General features: G+C 43.1%; 1 long non-coding RNA gene across 11 annotated transcripts in view; it reads right to left on the bottom strand.

The window, feature by feature from the left end:
• Positions 1-18150, bottom strand: part of LOC134474810 (uncharacterized) — a 39735-nt gene that overhangs the window by 15622 nt on the left and 5963 nt on the right. For 4 of the 11 annotated variants that reach the window (XR_010045668.1, XR_010045666.1, XR_010045663.1 and 1 more), the window contains exons 2-4: positions 7393-7507; positions 6822-6894; positions 3770-4696 (exon numbers count right to left, since the gene is read on the bottom strand). This is a non-coding gene — a long non-coding RNA (uncharacterized LOC134474810). The remainder of the gene's footprint in view (positions 1-3769; positions 4697-6821; positions 6895-7392; positions 7508-18150) is intronic. The other 7 variants (XR_010045664.1, XR_010045662.1, XR_010045660.1 and 4 more) reach the window with 2 other exon arrangements.

Genomic DNA, 18150 nt, shown 5'->3' with positions numbered 1-18150 from the left:
GAAATAGAGGGGTTGGATGCCAAGTGTAAGCTGCCCTACCACTTGGATTTCTGCAGTTACACAAAGTGTCAGTCTGTAATTCAGGGGTGCATCTGGTTCAGAGTGAGTGAGCATTCCCTGCAGATGGCTGGGAAAGGATCAGAGGTTCTTTCTAAGCTACACCCATTTCAGCCCTCTGACTATGCCATGTCACACAACTTAAATACCATTTCTCAAATGTTGACCACTTTAGTTTCTGCAGGGGTTGAAGCAGGAGTAGATCCACAGTCCCTGCTGGCAGAGTTTAATATGCAGAATGCTGATTCTTAGCTTCCTGATGTCCTTTAAGCAATGGATCACGCCAGTCAAGAGAACATGGATAGAGACTTCCAGAAGAACATGGCGGATAGATAGCAGCAGCTACGGAGGCTCTCTGAGATACCCCGCTTAAAATCCAGGGATGGTGCGGTATGAGGAGTCCTAAGCAAGGGGAGATACACCCTGCTGACCCAGGAATGAACTAAGCTGAGAGAAACCAACTGGAAATCCAATCCTGGTGCTATAACAGGAACAGATAAAATCTCAGTGCAGAAGCTAGAACGCATGCCACTGGAAGCCACAATTTGAATTTCCTGCTGCCGTTGCTGTGTCCAAATCTGCAGGGCAGGGAGAGAGACACGCAAAAGCTCTGAGAGCAGGAATCTGTGAACAGAGTTGAGAATGGGACTAACAGGAAGCCCTACATCGACTTGCAGTGAGTAAGCAGAATGGGGACCCTTTCATAGAGTAGGAGGCTCCAGCAAAGAATATACTGGGATGGGCAGACTTGCCAGAACAGGGCGCTGCAGTGACATTAGTAGCATATTCCCCTCTCAAGCGGGATTGGTGGGGAGTGCCTGGCCTGGGTGACGGCCGCTGACTAAGACCCAGTAGGCTAGCCCAAACCAGGTCCCAGCTCCTGGAGGTGCACCCTAGCAGTGAAGAATTTGGTAGGTTGACCTGGAGGGGCGGGCCCAGCATAAGCTGCAGAGGTCTCTGTCTCCCTAGTACACTGCAGTGGGTGGGAACACCTAGCCGGCGCAATTCAAACAAACTGTAACCAAAAAAGAGAAAAAAATTGGGCCTCCTACATTTGCTTGTATGGAAGGAACAAAAAGTATGGGAAGAGGAAGCAACAAGAAAGGGTCCTCGGCCCTCAATCCTGAGAAACATGCAATATCAGACATGGCACCAATAGACATAAAGCGCTATCTCCAGAGCCTCATAGACAAGTTCAGGAATGAAGTTATTAACGACCTGAAGCAAGATACAAGTAGAATAGTTAGAGAAATGCTAAGCACCACCCAAGAAAAAAACAGACAGTGGAATGGAAGAACAGAAAAAAGGGGAGAATTGTTTGATGGAGAAAATAGAGAAAACATAGAATATGTGAAGCAGGTTGAAAGAGATTGCCAGGAAACTAAAAACTCTATCGAAAGCTGGCATAACAGCTTGAAAGAAACTAAGGATAGATTATCTGAATTGGAGGGCAGATTTGTAATTTGGGAGCATGAAATGAAAAACTTCTTAAAAATAACAAAAAAAACAAACAGCAATATTATAAAGGCTAGAAGATGATAAGAGGATCTATAACTTAAGAATTAAGAACATAAAAGAAGAAGTAGGGACTCAAATAAATGGACTACAAAAGCTATTCACAGAAACAATCCAACAGAATATCCCTAATTTAGGAAAAGATAAAGATACTCAGATGTATGAGGCATACAGGACCCCAGCCACCTACAACACAAACAGAGCTACACCCAGGTATATAATAATCAAAATTCCAGAAATCCAATATAAGAACAGAATACTAAAAGCAGTCAGAGACAAGAAACAGATTACTTACAAGGGAACACCCATCAGAATTACAGCAGACTTCTCAGCACAAACCATCAAATCACAAAGAGCGTGGGGGGAAATAATTCAAGCTTTGAAAGATAATAACCTCCAGCCAAGATTGATATATCCTGCACAACTGTCCCTAGAAATTGACGGAAAAACAAGTTGCTTCCAGGATGAAGAGAAACTAGGGAAATTTGCAACCAGCAATTCAACTCTACAGAAAATACTGCAGGATATTCTAAAAAAGGAAAATACCAAGATTTCAGAAACAGTGGCAGAGAGGCCACAATGAATGGAGCAGAAAGTGAAATGAAGAAGACAAACTGACAACAAACAACAGAAAAAGAGCTCAACAGAAATGAGGCAGAGAAGATTGGATGGTTGGAACAGCTATTTTGGAGAAAACAAGACATCATAATAGCTAGTACTGATTTAGTATCATCTTGCTTTGAAGTCCCATCAAGCTTTTATTCTTCTGTCTCCACTGGTCTTAGCAGGTTGTATCTTATTGGATTTTATTATATGTGATAATATAAGCAAAAACTTTTATAGACAAGGAGATTATACAGAAACTATTGTTCATTTTCTGATAGGTGGTTCTAAATACCCTGTAATACTGTCATTCTCTTAAATGGTTTTACATTGTCTTGATATGTTTGGTGCTACAGTATATGAAGTTATACTCAAAGATTTCAAGGAAAGAGACACTATGGTCACTACTTTTATGTCAGGATATCTTGTGGTAAAACACTATTTTGCTTAAATGGTTATGTTTTGACCTGCGCTGTTTTGTTGTTATGCACTCTTTTATCTAAGTCTCCTTTTTTTAAATTATTTACTTTTTTATTTTTCTTTTTAACTAAGGGAAAAATAAAAAAAGCAGGATACATTATAGTAACCCACTTTGATTTCCTATTAACTTGATTTGAAACCCTGTATTGCTCTCACCATCTTGTTTTGACTGATTTTCCTCTATTCTGTTTTGCTTGATAGTACCAAGTTCAAAAGTATAGGCATAACTGTAAAGACAATAAGATTCATTATGATGCCCATTCCAGTTGACTATTATCTTCTTTTAAAGTCCTGTAATGTCTCCAATGTTTTGGTTTTATTCTTTATTGTTTTGTTCAATCTTATCATAACTGATGATATAGGCAATTCTTTTTACGATAGCAAGAGGCAGTATGGTAACCATTGTTGATCACCTAGTATTTTGTTTTTACATTATCTATTATGTCCATCCTTTTGAGTTGACTGACTCTGTTCTGTTATGTCACATTTGGTTTTACTCTCTTCAAAAAAAAAAAGTAATAAGAACTGTGGAAGCAATAAAACCCAAAATGTGTAATTGTCATTGTACAAAAGAAAGGAAAAGAAAGTGCTCTAAAGAATATAACTACATATATATTTAATTGTATAAGATAGATAACCATATTACTGGGTTTTGTTGGATCATTGAACAAAACTGTTTCCAGTCTCACTGTTTGAAAGTCCACTTTATATGCTTTAATTTTGTAACTTGAACAACTATTTCTAAGATAACAATATGTTATCTATTAACTAGTGGTTTCTTACTCTTTATTTTTTCTGAAATTCTGTATAACTTGTACCCTTTTTCTGTTTTTTTTTTCTTTTTCTCCTTAAATACAAAAAAATTTTTTAAAAAAAGAGAACATGGATACTAATGAAGCCATATGTTGAGCTTGATTCCTCCATGTATGTGATGTGATAATTGTGCAGATCCTAAGCCACAGACCTACATTTCTGCTAAAGAACATGGAAGCTCAGGAGATGAACCCCTCAAGCCCAGTTCCATCCACGGTACACCCAGGCTCACAAGCTTATGGTCATAAGCACTGACAAAGAGCAGAAATCGGCACTTGTAAATGAGCTTGGCTGTGCTTACCCTATTCCCATGGAGATCTCGATTCCAAGCATTCCATGAGACTTCCTGTTTTTCATTTTGCACTGAACATGTGATAATATTGTGGGTTTCCTATCCCAAGGGGGGAAAAAAACGTTGGGAAATATCACATTTTGGGTCATCACCATCATTCTGATTCTTACTGCCCAGGGCCTCTTTAGAAAATAAATCCATAGCATTTGGAACTGAGAAGCAAAGTCCTATTTAATCCTACACATGGGCTACAGACCAACACAGGAGCATCTACATCAGAATGAACAGCTTGTTCATGATTCTGGCATTGTCCATGTTATTTCAGTCTTTTTTTCATGTTATCCTGTTAGATAATATGTGAGTGGAAATTAGCAAATGAATGTGTCTTCAGTGCTTTTATTCAACTTTGTGAGACACAAGCTAGAGAAATTTCTGTACCCTTCCTGGAAGAGGCAGGGAGGTAACAGCTTCCTCCTCCCTCCCAACTCCCAGTGCTTACCTGAAGGCTAACCTAGCACTTTCTCTAAATCAGACATCCACTGTCAGTTGGGGGCCTGTCAGATAACTTCAGACATAATAATTTACAGAAAGACTTCTAGTTACAAGTGTCCTTCATCCTGTTAAAGATTTTGTATTTGACTAGGGAAATGTGACTACATTAATGAACATTCAAAACAGATTCTTATTTCTATAGCAATATCACTCTCCCACTCCCACACACTAAAACAATAGGAATATCCTGGATACATGGCGAACAAAGTAAATAAAGTCTTAGAAAAACAGAACTGCTTAAGGTCAGCTATGTTCTGGATGATCTAGTGATTCTTCAGTCAGCACTCTTGTCCTATCAGAGTCTCTTTCCAAGTGTCAGCAGTAGCTCTCGCCTTGCAGATCCACCCAGTCACCACACCAGAACATTGCAGTGGAATTTTCATACTATATGTAATTGAATCCAAGTGGCTGAGTCAGAATCACCACTGACTCAGAAACCTTCAGTTACATGCATTAGGTACATGAACAAATACTCACAGGCCCCCAAAGAGAAGGAAGCTGAATTCTTGTGATTATTTGAGGTGACAGAACAAGAAAGATCCAGATATGCTTGCCCAGTGAATTGGTACAGTCCCAAGTCACTGACTGGATATTATTACCTAGGACATAAATACCTCTCACAGTGCTGTTCAGATTTTTCTATCCATGAATCATACTTAGGCTATTACAATGAGGAGACTGAAGAAGTTAGACCACTGCTGCAAAAAGCTCTAGGCCCAGGTAGACCTCGGCCTCTCTTTAGGATACCAGTGCAGAGTCAGTGTCAGCCTGAGACACCAACAGTAGAACCTTAGCCTCCCACACCCACAGTGCAGATGGAGAGGCAGGCCCAAGCTACCTGGACACTAAGTCCTACCCCATGGGGCCAGATATTTAGACCCCTCAGGGACCCTGTCTTCTGAATATTGTGGTGTTTTTCACAGAGTTGGAAGCCAAAGATCTTTCCTTTTCATACCCAGAGTCAGTCAACCACAGAGCATGGCTACAAATTGAAAGTCTGACTCTCAGGAGGAAAACTCAGACCTCAATGATGATAAACAGGTGTTGGTGCAACCTGTCACAAATCTTGGGCTATTCAATGCCTTGTACAACAGCAAGTGTGAAAGAGCACGGAGAGGCCCCAGGTGCAGCACCCCCCTGCAGACAGGTGCTCCTGGCCTGCTCTCCACCTCTGTTCAGGTAGTGTGAGTCTGAAATCCCACCGGCTCCCACAGGTCTATAAAGCCCTGGACTGCTCTGCATACACAGACCCACAGCAACGTTGGTGATGCAGCCCAAGCCCCATTCTCCAGCAACCTCTTAGATGTCAGGACTGGAGAAGGAGTAACCTGGGCCCCACCTTCCTGCTCATAAGCCCTGAGCATTGCACTCTGCCTGCCTGGCAAATGCCTGGTTCCCTTTGGGCATGTAGGGGCTGTATGTCTTCAAAACCAATCTGAAGACATGTACTTCCTTGTCATGGAACAGCAGCAAAGAGACTTATGAGGCATCACTGCCCTTTTTATAGCTCTCTAGGATCTGCAGGACTTATCAGTGCTCCTTCAGATAACTTCCATTCCACTGTAATTTTACATCCTCAGAGAGGAGGGAAGTTATTTTGACATTTCACCATATATCTCATAACTGGATTCCTAAAAGACAGTTGTGTTCGCACTAGGATTAATGAGTAGTCCATAAATACCATAGAATTGAGAGCTTATGGTGGCATGAGGCTTCAGCATAAGCCAACAGTGTCACCTTTCCTGAACCTCATAGAATAACACGTGGAAACAGGAATCCTTTAAGACTCAGCTTTCCACATTTCCTCTTGGGGTGCAGGATTACTGTACCCACAGTACTCAGTTCTTGGTACAAATACTCATGTGATGCTCTTTGGTTTATCCTAAACCTCCCTGAAAAATTTTGCACAAGAGTCTCATTATGTCTCCCTGTTCTTCACACACAGCTTCAGAGGAATGAGGGGTCCCTATTTAGGACAGAGGATTCTTTGTTATTACCTTGGCTAAAACACAGGCTACAGGCACATTTGAATTTCTCCACATTGATGGGAAAAAATTCTCAAACTAAGCCTGAATTTTAATTCTGGAAACATCTCTATAGTCTTATGGTGTGAATCCCATGGGGACAATATAGCTATCATTTTGGACCAAGCTTGATGTGCAAGCACCACACTGGAGCAACTCAGACTGTTCCTACATTGTTGGTCTCACTGTCTTCTCAGATGGGGCAGAAAGGGTTAAGCTGCCTAAGAAAGGACAATTACTTCCCGCTGGCAACTTGGAAGTCACTACATCAAGTTCTAGCATTGGGATCACCCCATATGAATAGCCCAGCCCCTGTCTCCACAGATACACAAGGCTGTGACCCAAGATGTCAGCCACAGTATCTGGGGCTGCTTTGCACAGCGAGGAGGTATACACACAGGTGGACTCCATGGATGCAGAGGAGGAGAAAACCCCCCAGGAGCATCAGCCCTCAGAGGGCCACCCAAAGCAAGCCCAGTGAGTACCTTGCCCTCAGGTCTCCCACATTCATGTCCTGGTGGCCACATCATCTCTCACTTGAGAGCACAGCTCAGGATTCTGCAGAAAAATAAGACAGAGAGCCTCAGGAGGCAGGGTGTATTGATCCCGCTTCTCCCTCTATACTGAGGTTCAATTTTTGTTTTCAGCATCTAAAGCTCAGACTTTGCCCTTACAGCCCTCAGCTCCCCAGAGCCAAGTGCAGCTCCTCCTCAGGCTCTGCTCTGTGGACAGGGCTGTATTTTGGTCCCAATTTTGTTAGAAAAAATTAAGGCAATGAATGAAAATGATTGCTAGTAACTGGAAAATTCATTTCTAACTCTTATAACCATAAAGATTCACCCATCTTCATGCTTCCTCCCAACATGCCACAAACTTGATGAGTCTGGTAAAGCATACGGAGGCCTAGCATGGCTGTCCTATGCAGCCCAATTGAGGAGATGTGGTGGGAAAAGTCAAGAAAGCTCACAACATGCTGTGCCTCCCCTGAGCTTCCAGGTGGCATGGCTTTTCCACGGAGCACAGGAGTTGGGGAAAGGGAGAAGCCAAAGTACTCACAAGGCAGTGTTAGCAATTTCTTCAGTAGGAGAGATGGAATAGACCAGAAGATCACATACACACATCCCTGTGTCTTGCCATTTATATCCAGCAACCAGATTGTCCTGATGTAAGTCTACAACAAGAGGAGATACCAAAGGTGGATTTACATGAATAGTTTGAACTTTGCAGAAATCCTCATTTTGGTACTAAACACTTTTGGCTAATGACACAAGACATGGGCCACATGCATGAGGTGAAAAGACACATGAAAAAGTCTAATTATTCACGTGCCACTCCATCTTCTTGTTTTTTTATAAATCACCAGTCAGCTATGCTTTGGGATCACTTTGACATTCATCAAACAAGAATCATAGTGGTGATGGAAGCAAAGCAGAAATGATAGAGAGAATGGAAAAATGAAGTTAGAAGAGCAATGGGAAGAAAAGGAAAAACAAGAAGCTATTTGTGTTTCAAGAATGCTCAGAAACTCTCTCAGGGACACTTTGACTTTATTGTAAGCTATTTGTTTTATTCATCCAATCACTCCTTTGCATACAGAATGACAAATAGATCAGTCAGAAGTTTGGGAAATAGGAGAATAAATGTAGTTATGGCATCTCAAAGCGGAAGCATACCCAGAGAAACAAGCACCAAACACCATGGACCAGTTCTAGGTCCCAGGGAGCAGAGCCCTGAGCCCAACTTAGCCCCAACATGACACAGACATGTGTGTAGGTGTCTTTATGGTCTCTGCTACTCTTGTTGATAGAGCTACTTATGCTGCATTTTTATGAAACAGACAGAGTGGATGGGATGGAGCAGCTCTTGCAGACACCCAAAGATCAGGTTTAGTTTTGGGCATTTGTCTCCCATGGCTAGCAGTGTGCTCCTAGCAGCCAGCTTGGGTCAGTTAACAACATGCGTCCCTTTGGTGTCACAACAGAAGGGCCCTGTCCCAGTGTCTGTGGTGACAGTGTAGCTGGCCAGACACAACAGGACACATATACCGCTGCAAACAAAGTAAGGTTCACTAGTCTGGCACAGGAAAAATGTTCCCACCCAAGGTGATATTCGCTGCAAGGCTGGGTGTACTGCTCAACCTTTGGTAAAGATTGGTGCAGGCCCAAGCTCTACTTTTATTCTTGTACAAGATAATACTGCTTTTCCAACTATTCTCACTCCAAGCCATGAATATGTGGTCTGAATTGCTGGAAACACTGTAATTCCTTTGATGAGTAGGAGGTTTAAATGTCTAAACAGGGTTCATGTTATATATTCAGAAATGATGTATGAAGTTTACAGTTGTAACCTGAAAAGTATTCTGGGCTCTATTGAGTCGTGGGTCACATAGTGATTACATTCTCAATGTTATTACACTAGAATTTTTCTAGACAACAAAAACTTTCTCTAAGATAAGGCCTGAAACAGGAGGTGCTGTGTCCTCCAAGTAAAATAAACCATTCTATTATCCTGGCCCCAATTATTTTGTATCTCAGTCTCTTCCGATGAGACAAAAAAGCCACATCATGGTCCAGGGGTGATAACTAAGCTTGGGGCCTTCTAATAACCAAACCCCATAGTCAGGACAAAAGCCAATATGCGTCCTTTAGAATCTCCATTCCAAACAACCACAGAGCTGCTAGGGATCCCCAATCCGGTGAAATGTTGGGTGAGTCCTCCCCACCACCACCACCTTCCAGCACTCAGTATGTTTCCCAGGGTCCCCAGGGGTGAGTTCCCATTATGGCTCTAAAAATCACAGCAGAGTGAATTTTCTGGTGCAAAGAAAAGGATTTAAAGATTAAACTCTGAAGAAGATAGGGATGCAAGATCATAAGTGGGTGGTATGAGAACTTTTTTATTGTGAGAAAGAGAAAGGAAAACAGAGATACAAGAGACAAGGAAATTCCTGTTTCACCCCAGCCATTCTCAGCAGAGTACCCTTCCTCTGTAAAGCTAGAATAAAGCTAAAACTCAGCTACCTATACCAGCACCTGCTAGTTTCAGACAGACATGCTATTTGGTCAGACTCATTGCTTTTGTCCACTTGAGCTGAGAAGCAGTGGTGGTGATTTACATGCTTGGCCTAAGGAAGTTAGAGATGCAGCAATCATCACCCAACTGCTTTTACTTTTTCTTTTGATACGGGAATCGAACTCAGCATTTTGTGCTTGCCAGGCAGATACCGTACCACTGACCTATATCACCAGCCCTGATTGACTCATTTTTAAGAGCTTGCCTACATTTTGATTTGACCAGGGCTCCTCCCCTCCAATCAGAATCCAGGGAAGGATGGTTCTAACTCTCACACAGCTCCTGCTCACTTGCTCATTTGAAGTGATGCTCTGTGGTCATCCGGGGCACACAGGGCCACAAGAAACTGACATCTTCCAGAACAGGACAATGGGTGGTAGTGACCTGAGCTCCATGAGAACATCCACTCCAAGCACTGCAGCAGAGCTCTTACTTGTTCACTTCTCTTCTACAACCCCTAAGGAGCAGAGCACTGTTTTCAGGAAGTGAACAATGAGCCAGGAATCAGGAGACAGAGGAATCCCACTCACTTATGAAATAGACGTTGCTCTGTGATATACCCCTAGAGACATTCACAGACAGGTCTCACTTTGGGTCTTAAATTGATATGTGGTTTTAAAAATCAAAGTAGAGAGTTATGAGGGACAGAACAGATATGGTTATGTCTGCATTGCTAGTGAGCCCGAGTCAGAGGAGACACACCAAGGCTTCATAGTTGTGGCCTTGGATTCAGTGATATCCATGAGAAACCTAGAAATGCCACAGGTGTATAGAGGGGAAGTTACCAAAATGTGCCCACTCTGAATGAGTCAAAATACAAAGGGAAGGTTTTCAGGAGACCATGAAAAGGTACCATCTGGGAAAGACAAGGCCAGGTGTCTGAGAGCTGGACTTGCAGAATTAACCAGTAGGCAGTCAGGCTAGAACATTTAAGTTCAGCCCTCTAAACCAGTCTTTCAGGCTGGAAGCTGAGTTCACTCAGACATGGCCACATTAAATCATGCAGGTTAACAGAAGACCCCAGCTTGCAGATTAAATGATGCCTATGGAACATAATCGAGCTGGGCACAACACTGGAAAAACCAGGCTGGCTAGAACCTGGCTCAGCTGAAGACCTGGTAGGGAAAATTATCTTTCTAGAGGCCACCATCTGGGTATGACCTCTGAGGATGGATTTCCCAATCCCATGGCCAGGAATTGACTCTTCAGTGTAAGACCATGGAATGGAATTCTATCTAGGGCTTTCCTTGTCCTCAGCTATTAATACCGAGCTTCCTGGGAAGAGACACAAACTTGTTCATGCAGGAATCTGGAAAGGTACTTACTCAGATCAAATGGTCACACCTTGCTAGCCATCTGCACCACCCTGAATTCCTCACTACTGCTACTTCTTGTTCTTGATTATTAAAATATTAAATTCAGAGCCTGCATCAGTACACTCACAGGACACCTGTGTTTTTGCTGATCATTATCCATGAAATACAATCAATATTTTAGAGAAAGCCGTTATCCAGATCCTGAAACACAAAGCACACTTGTTGTTTGGCTCTATAGTCATGGTTGCATAAGAGATGTTCAACACATTAACAAGAAATTCCAGGGCCCCTGCCAGATTACACAATCAAGAAAAATGATGACAGAATGGGCACGATATAATAAGATGTAAATTTTCCAGAAGTGAGAAAAATGTTCTTGAAAATTTCTGATACCTGTACTTTTAATCCCTCTAACATCTGCTGATGTAGTTACTACCTGGAACTTTCCAAGTTGTTTGTGTACACTCCCCATCTGAAAGTACTTGAGCTGCACACTTCTGCAGATACAAATGAATCCGCATTATGAACATTCACAAAACAAATTGTGGAAGTAGCTCCATGCCTGCCAGACATTGTCATGGTTGTGCTGCTGTGTGTTTACTATACAGTGTGGTCGTGCACAGTAATATAGTGCTCAGAGTTCAGCCCATCCAGAAGAAAAAGGAAAAGCAGTGCTGATGTGGAGGGAACTTCTTGGAAGTGCAAAGCAATAACTACAAAAACCAAAGGGAACATAATGGAGATTTGACTGAGGCAAAACATGGTAAATGTTGCTCATTCTAAAACATGAATTGCTCAACCACCAACACAGTTCTAAAGAATGACACTGTGAACATTTGAAGTCTGCTGCACCAGTGAAATCAACAAAAATATTCAAAACACAAAAGCACGGTACAGTGAGACATGGAGAAAATTCTCCCTGAATAAATGCAAGATTAGCATCAGCATTGAGTCTAACTCAGCTTAATGCTTATTTGAGAAGAAGCTAAAAACCTGTCTGAAAACTTGAAAATAAGAGTGAACACAATGCGTCTTTCACGGCCAGCCACAGGTGGCTTCACAGATTAAAGGCTCCAGCAAAGCTTCGCAATGGAAAAGGAAAGTGGTGAGGCTGTACGCACAGGTGCCATAGACTCATGAGAGTTCACTGTGACACTCAGATGAAGGTGTCTATTGACGCTGACAGGACTGTGCTGGAAGGAGGCCAGAAAGAAGCTACGTCAGTAAAGAGAAATAGATGATGTGAGGCTTCAAAGAAGCAAAAGACAGACTTTGTTTCTTGGTGGCAATGATTCTGGTGCTTCCAAACAGAACACAAGAGCCCTCAAAATTGTACGCAAGGGCGCTCTGCCTGTTGTGTGGAGCAGTAACTCTAAGGCCTGGGTTACACAGGCAATTTTTCCAGGATTGGTGTTTCCACCACCATGTCTCGGAGAGAAATATTGTTTGCAGAAAGATATCCTGTTCAATGTTCTTTCACTGCTTGACACTGCACCAAGTCACCCCAATTCATGGATGACACCATCCCAATGTCCCAGTGTTGTGTTTGCCATTGAATATTATGGTATTTGTTCAACCTGTGTACCAAGGAGTGGTTGCAACTTTCTTTTTTAAATTTTATTTAAATAAAGACTAAACAAAACAGAAAATGAGTAGAAATAATACATACTTTCAAAGAAAAAAATTAGAGAGATGGATTTATACAGGTCACATCTCTTACACCAAGATCTGAAGGGAAGGTGGGTACAGGTCTTTTAGATAAGAAATATATACAGGATAAGTACCTAAAACAGGGATTTTGAGCAAAATTTAATTACAAGTTTGATCCAAATTCCACTTTTCAGAAAGGGACAAGAAACAGGATAAAGTAATGAGATCCCACTGGCAAGTGTGAAATAGATTTAAAGACACAGGAGATCTATCAAACCTGATCTCAGGATTTCTATTTTTTTTTATTATTTTTTCATTTTTTTATTTTCCTAGCTCTCCCATGCTGGCCCAGGCCCAGAGCTCCCTGCTGTCATTCCCCCATAACAGGGAGGCCCCCCACCATGGCCCTGGGGTCTTGGGGAGCACCAGAGAGCAGCCCACAGGTTCTGAGGTTTAGGGGACCAGGCCTGCAGGGGAGAGAACCAGGGGCTGAAGGTGGTGGAGAGCCCAAGATGTGACAGAGCCTGGTTTCTGCTGCAGGCAGGATAGGGCCACCCACTTAGCCCCCTGTCTCTGTCCCTTCATAGGAGGAGGAGGAGCAGAGTGCTGATCCATTTTAGTTTCATGTGAATCTATTTTCTCCACAAAAATCCGTCTCCCCCTGGATGAGGTGGCACAGACCCTTAATCCCAGAATTTGGAGGCTGAAGTACAAGAATTGCAAATTCATGCCCATCCTAAGTCATTTAGCCACCTAGTGAGAGCCTGCCTCAAAAGAAAAGAATGGGAGTGCAGCTCACTGTGAAGGCTGTGGGTTTCATCCTCAGTACTGGGGGGTGGGGGATGTTTAAATAAATAAAGGGGGAAGAGAGAAAAGATGGCAGATAGATAACAGCAGCTACAGAGGCTCTCTGAGGTAGCCAGCTTAAATTCCAGTAATGGTGCGGTGTGGGGAGTCCTAAGCAGAGGGACATATACCCTGCTGACCCAGGAACAAACTAAGCTGAGAGAAACCAATTGGAAATACAATCCCAGTGCTACGATTGGAACACCTAAAAAACTCACGGCTTGAATACCCTGCCGCTGCCACACCTGAATTGGCACAGTTGGGATAGCCTGCTGGTTGCAACTCACCAGAGATGCAAACACTCTGAGAGCAGGAATCGGTGAATCGAATTGGGAGCAGAGCTGGAGGGGAGCCCTGCATCCACCTGCGGTGGGTGAGAGGAATGGGCACCCTCCCATAGACAAAGAGACTCCAACAGAGGACATTCTGAGACCAGGCAGACTGGCCAGAACAGGGCACTGCAGTGACTTCAGTCACATATTCCGCTCTCAAGTGGGACTGGTGGGGAGTGCTTGACCTGGGTGACGCCACAGACTGAGGCCCAGTAGGCTAGCCCAAACCAAGTTCCTGTGCCTGGCAGTGCAACCTATTGCAGTGAAGCCTTCTGTAGGTTGACCTGGAGGGGCAGGCCCAGGATAGGCTGTGGGATCTGTACCTCCTAGTACACTTCAGTGGGTGGGAACCTAGTCAGCATTCCGCAGACAAACTGAAACCAACAAAGAAAGAAACTGGGCCTTCTATATATGCCTTTATGAAAGGAACAAAAATATGAGAAGAGGAGGCAGCAAGAAAGGGCCCTCGGTCCCCAATCTTGAGAACATTGATCCAGAAAAGGTAAATGCAAAGGAGAATGAGGACAGAAACCATGCAATATCAGACACGGCACTAATAGACATAAAGCAATATCTGAGGGACCTCATAGACGAGTTCAAAAGTGAAGTATTTAACCAAGTAAAGCAAGATATAAGTAGAATAGTTAAAGAAATGCTAAGCACCCCCCAAGAAAAAACAGATGGTAGAATGGAAGAACAAAAAAAAGGGGGAGAATTGTTTGATGGAGAAAATAGAGAAAACATAGAATACATGAAGCAGGTTCAAAGAGATTACCAGGAAACTAAAAACTCTATTGAAAGCTGGCATAATAGCTTGAAAGAAACTAAGGATAGATTATCTGAACTAGAGGGCAGGTTTGTAATGTGGGAGCATGAAAGGAAAAACTTCTTAAAAATAACAAGGAAATAAGCTGTAACAATACAAAGGCTAAAAGATGATAAGAAGACCTATAACTTAAGAATTAAGAATGTAAAGGAAGAAGCAGGGATACAAACAAATGCACTGCAAAGGCTATTCACAAAAATAATCAAGGAGAACTTCCCAAACATAGGAAAAGGTAAAGATACTCAGATGTATGAGGCATACAGGACCCCAGCCACCTACAATCCAAACAGAACTACATGCAGGCATATAATAATCAAAATTCCAGAAATCCAATATAAGAACAGAATACTAAAAGCCATCAGAGACAAGAAACAGATCACTTACAAGGGAATTCCCATCAGAATTACAGCAGACTTCTCGACACAAACCATCAAATCTCAAAGAGAGTGGGGCAAAATAATTCAAGCTTTGAAAGACAATAACCTCCAACCAAGATTGATATATCCTGCACAACTTTCCCTAGAAATTAATGGAGAAACAAGGTGCCTCTACAGTAAAGAGTAACTGGGGGAATTTGCAACCACCAATCCAACTCTACAGAGAATACTGCAGGACATTCTAAAAGAGACAAGTACCAGGATTCCAAAAACAGTGGCAGAGAGGCCACAATGAATGGAGCAGAAAGTGCAATGAAGAAAACAAGCCGACAACTAATGACAGAAAAAGAGCTCAACAGAAATAAGGCAAAGAAAGTTGGATATAATTTCTTTTTTTTTTTTTAATTGGGACAGGGGATCAAACTCACGACCACATGCTTGCAAGGCAGGCGCTTATGCCACTGAGCTAAATCCCCAGCCCAGGTTGGATATAATTTCTAATATAGATGGCCTAGATACACTAACTTAAGGGGGAAAAGAGAGAATTGCAGGCAGAGTGGATCAAGAGATAGGGTCCCCCAGAGGCTCCTTATAGGAAATATAATTAGCCTAAAGAAGGTTATATGGACCAAAATCAAACATGAGAAAACGGAACTCGATGTGATAGGGAACCAGAGAGTAATAGGGGTAACTAGACCAGTACTTATGGATAGGTTGAACAGACAGGCTTTAATAAATGAAGAAATATAACTAGAAATCCAGCCCAGGAGTGAGAAAGTTCAGAAACACTTAGGTAAATAGCAGGTTGCCCCCCCCAATACAAAACTGTGAGTGTTGGGGAGACTCAAAAATACACAGTTCATTCTGGGGGAATAATGGGGAGGAATAGTCCTCAACAAAAAACAGCAGAAGATATAGCTAATAGTGTATCAGGAATTAAAATCTCTATTACTCACACCACTCTGCCTGGTTGGAACTTGTTCCATCCTAGTTTGTATACAAGCACTGGATCTGAGGGGCACAGACAGCTGTCCCAAAGATATCAGGACATAGCACAGTGGTCATTTTAATTTCCTTTAACTCAATCAGGATCCCTGTATGACTTATACTTGTTGTATCATGACTGATCTTAGTTAAATCTGACTTGTTTGATTGCTGCTTATCATTGACAGATTTTATTCAAAACTGTAAGGTTGGTGGTATCAAGTTGAGGGGTATAGACACTATACTGAAAATGACAATGACTCACTAAAATATCCATTCTGATTTGATTATTACCTGTTTTTGTAGCTCTACACTATCTACAAAGTTGTATTTCTGTTATCCTGTTATGTACTGATATGTTCAATTATACTTTATCTGATGATATAGCCAATTCTGTTGATGATAACAAGAAACCGCACAGTGACCCTGGTAGAACTCCTTATACAGCAGATTCATATGTCTTTAGTTTTATGTGTCTATAGAAATATGTTTAGTTCTGTCCTGCTTTGTTCTGTTTTTCCCTCTAATACAGAAAGGATAGAAATACATGTTAAGACTCATGCTTGCATAAAACCTATAAACAGTTTATGAGTACTGATCTGATAACACATGATGAAATAAACAAATACTTTGAAGGAAAGAAAGGGGCACTGCAGTACCCAGTGCTGATTCCAGAGTGTTATGATGTGAAATTCAGCAATATTATTAATCTTTGTTCAGAAGGATTTTAATCTAGTAAGTTTAGTTAGGTCTCATCATAAATGAAGATATGGATAGATGCATACATGTCTAAGTGTATGTTAGCCATAATACTTAGTTTTTGTGGGATAGTTAAACAGAACTGTTTGCAGTCTCCCTGGTTGAATTCCCATTTATATGTTCCACTTGTGCATCTTGAACAACTATTTGTGGGGGGATAATATGTATACATCAACTAGTGATTTATTACTGTTTATTTCTTTTCTTTGAAAGTATGTACTATTTCTGCCCATTTTATATTTTTTTCTTTCTTTAAATAAAAAAAAAAAGAAAGAAAGAAAGGGGAGTGCCAGGACCCTTGGCTTGCTGAGGAGGACGGTACTTCTGCAGCATCATGGGGTGCAGCTGGCTGATACAACCAGGGTTCAGGGTGGGCAGCCTTGGGGGTGAGGGGTGGAAAATCCTGCCCCATCTTGCCGGCCTACCTGGCTTGGGGGACCAGGTGCGAGAGAGACTTTCTGAGCCCCCTGGGTGGGACCTGCTTTTTTCTCAACAACCCCTGCCCAGTGTAGCCACTGGGGACCAAACAAACTCCCAGCTAAAATAACCTGCATGGGTGGCCCCGAGCATGACAAGGGGACAAAGGCCCTGCTGGTCCTGTCAGCCCTAGCTGCGAGCCCAGAGGGGTTAGTTAACCTGCCCCCAGCAGCTGGGCCGGGGACATCCCAGAAGCCCTGACCTCCCTGGCAGTCCAAGGGCACAGTGGTCACTTCTTTCCTTATTTAATCTTTTTTCCTCAGTACTAAGGGTCAAGGGAGGGGCAGAGCCAGGTGTGTTCACCCAGACAGTCTGGCCAAATCTCTTGCCCCAGAGAGTTTCCATTCCTCCTTCCTGGCCAGGGAAACAATGGGAGGCTGAGCCTGGGTCCCTCTTTTACTCGGTTGCCCTCTAACCTTGTGTTACCCACCTGCTTCACTGTAGCTGGCATGTGAGTGTTGGACACTCGAGACATGGACAGGAGCCCTGGGCATGGGGCTTGGGAGATGGGAGCCCGCTGGGAAAGGCGGGCACGTCAAGGCACTGCCACTGCTCCCTGGACAGGTGACCCGTCCACCTATGCTGTGCTCTATGAGGTGCAGTCACAATTCACAGTCAGCATTTAAATTAAAATATATCCCAGTAAAGACACAGTGCCAGGAGTCCCCCAAAATCCTCCCCGGCTTTGCAGATACTCATCCCACTGTCCGGAGTCCTCTTTCCTGAGCGTCTTTTGCTGTGCTGTCCTGGCTGCCTCCATGTCCTGAATGGATTCAAAATGTCTCCCTTTCCTGGTCACTGTGACTTTCGGGAAGAGCCAGAAGTTGCATGGTGTCAGATCCGTGACTGAGGCAGTTGAGGACACAGTGTCATTGAAGTGCCTTTCTGTGGGACGGTGCCCAGCAGCAGCATCACTGTGACCCTGATCACAAGTGGTCATGACACTTGATGGTCATGACCCTGGACTTGCTCTTCTCCACTCTGCCTCCACCATGGGACCTCGCCTCCTCTCTCCCAGCTGGGCAGGGCCCCCAGACCCAGCGTGTGCTTTTGTAGGGTCAACAAGGCTCCTCTGGGGGGCTCTGAGGGTAGGGGGGCAGGTGAACTTTCTGCAGCGCCTGCCACACAGGCGTCACGGTCACCCTCACCCTCCACGGTGTCTGCTGAGGGCCTGA

Source organism: Cavia porcellus, unplaced genomic scaffold, assembly GCF_034190915.1.
Source record: "Cavia porcellus strain 051 isolate PalLab524CR breed Dunkin Hartley unplaced genomic scaffold, mCavPor4.1 scaffold_38, whole genome shotgun sequence".
Classification (NCBI taxonomy): Eukaryota; Metazoa; Chordata; class Mammalia; order Rodentia; family Caviidae; genus Cavia; species Cavia porcellus.
The sequence above is the reverse complement of the archived record's forward strand: the minus strand, read 5'-3'. Positions and strand labels throughout refer to the sequence as shown.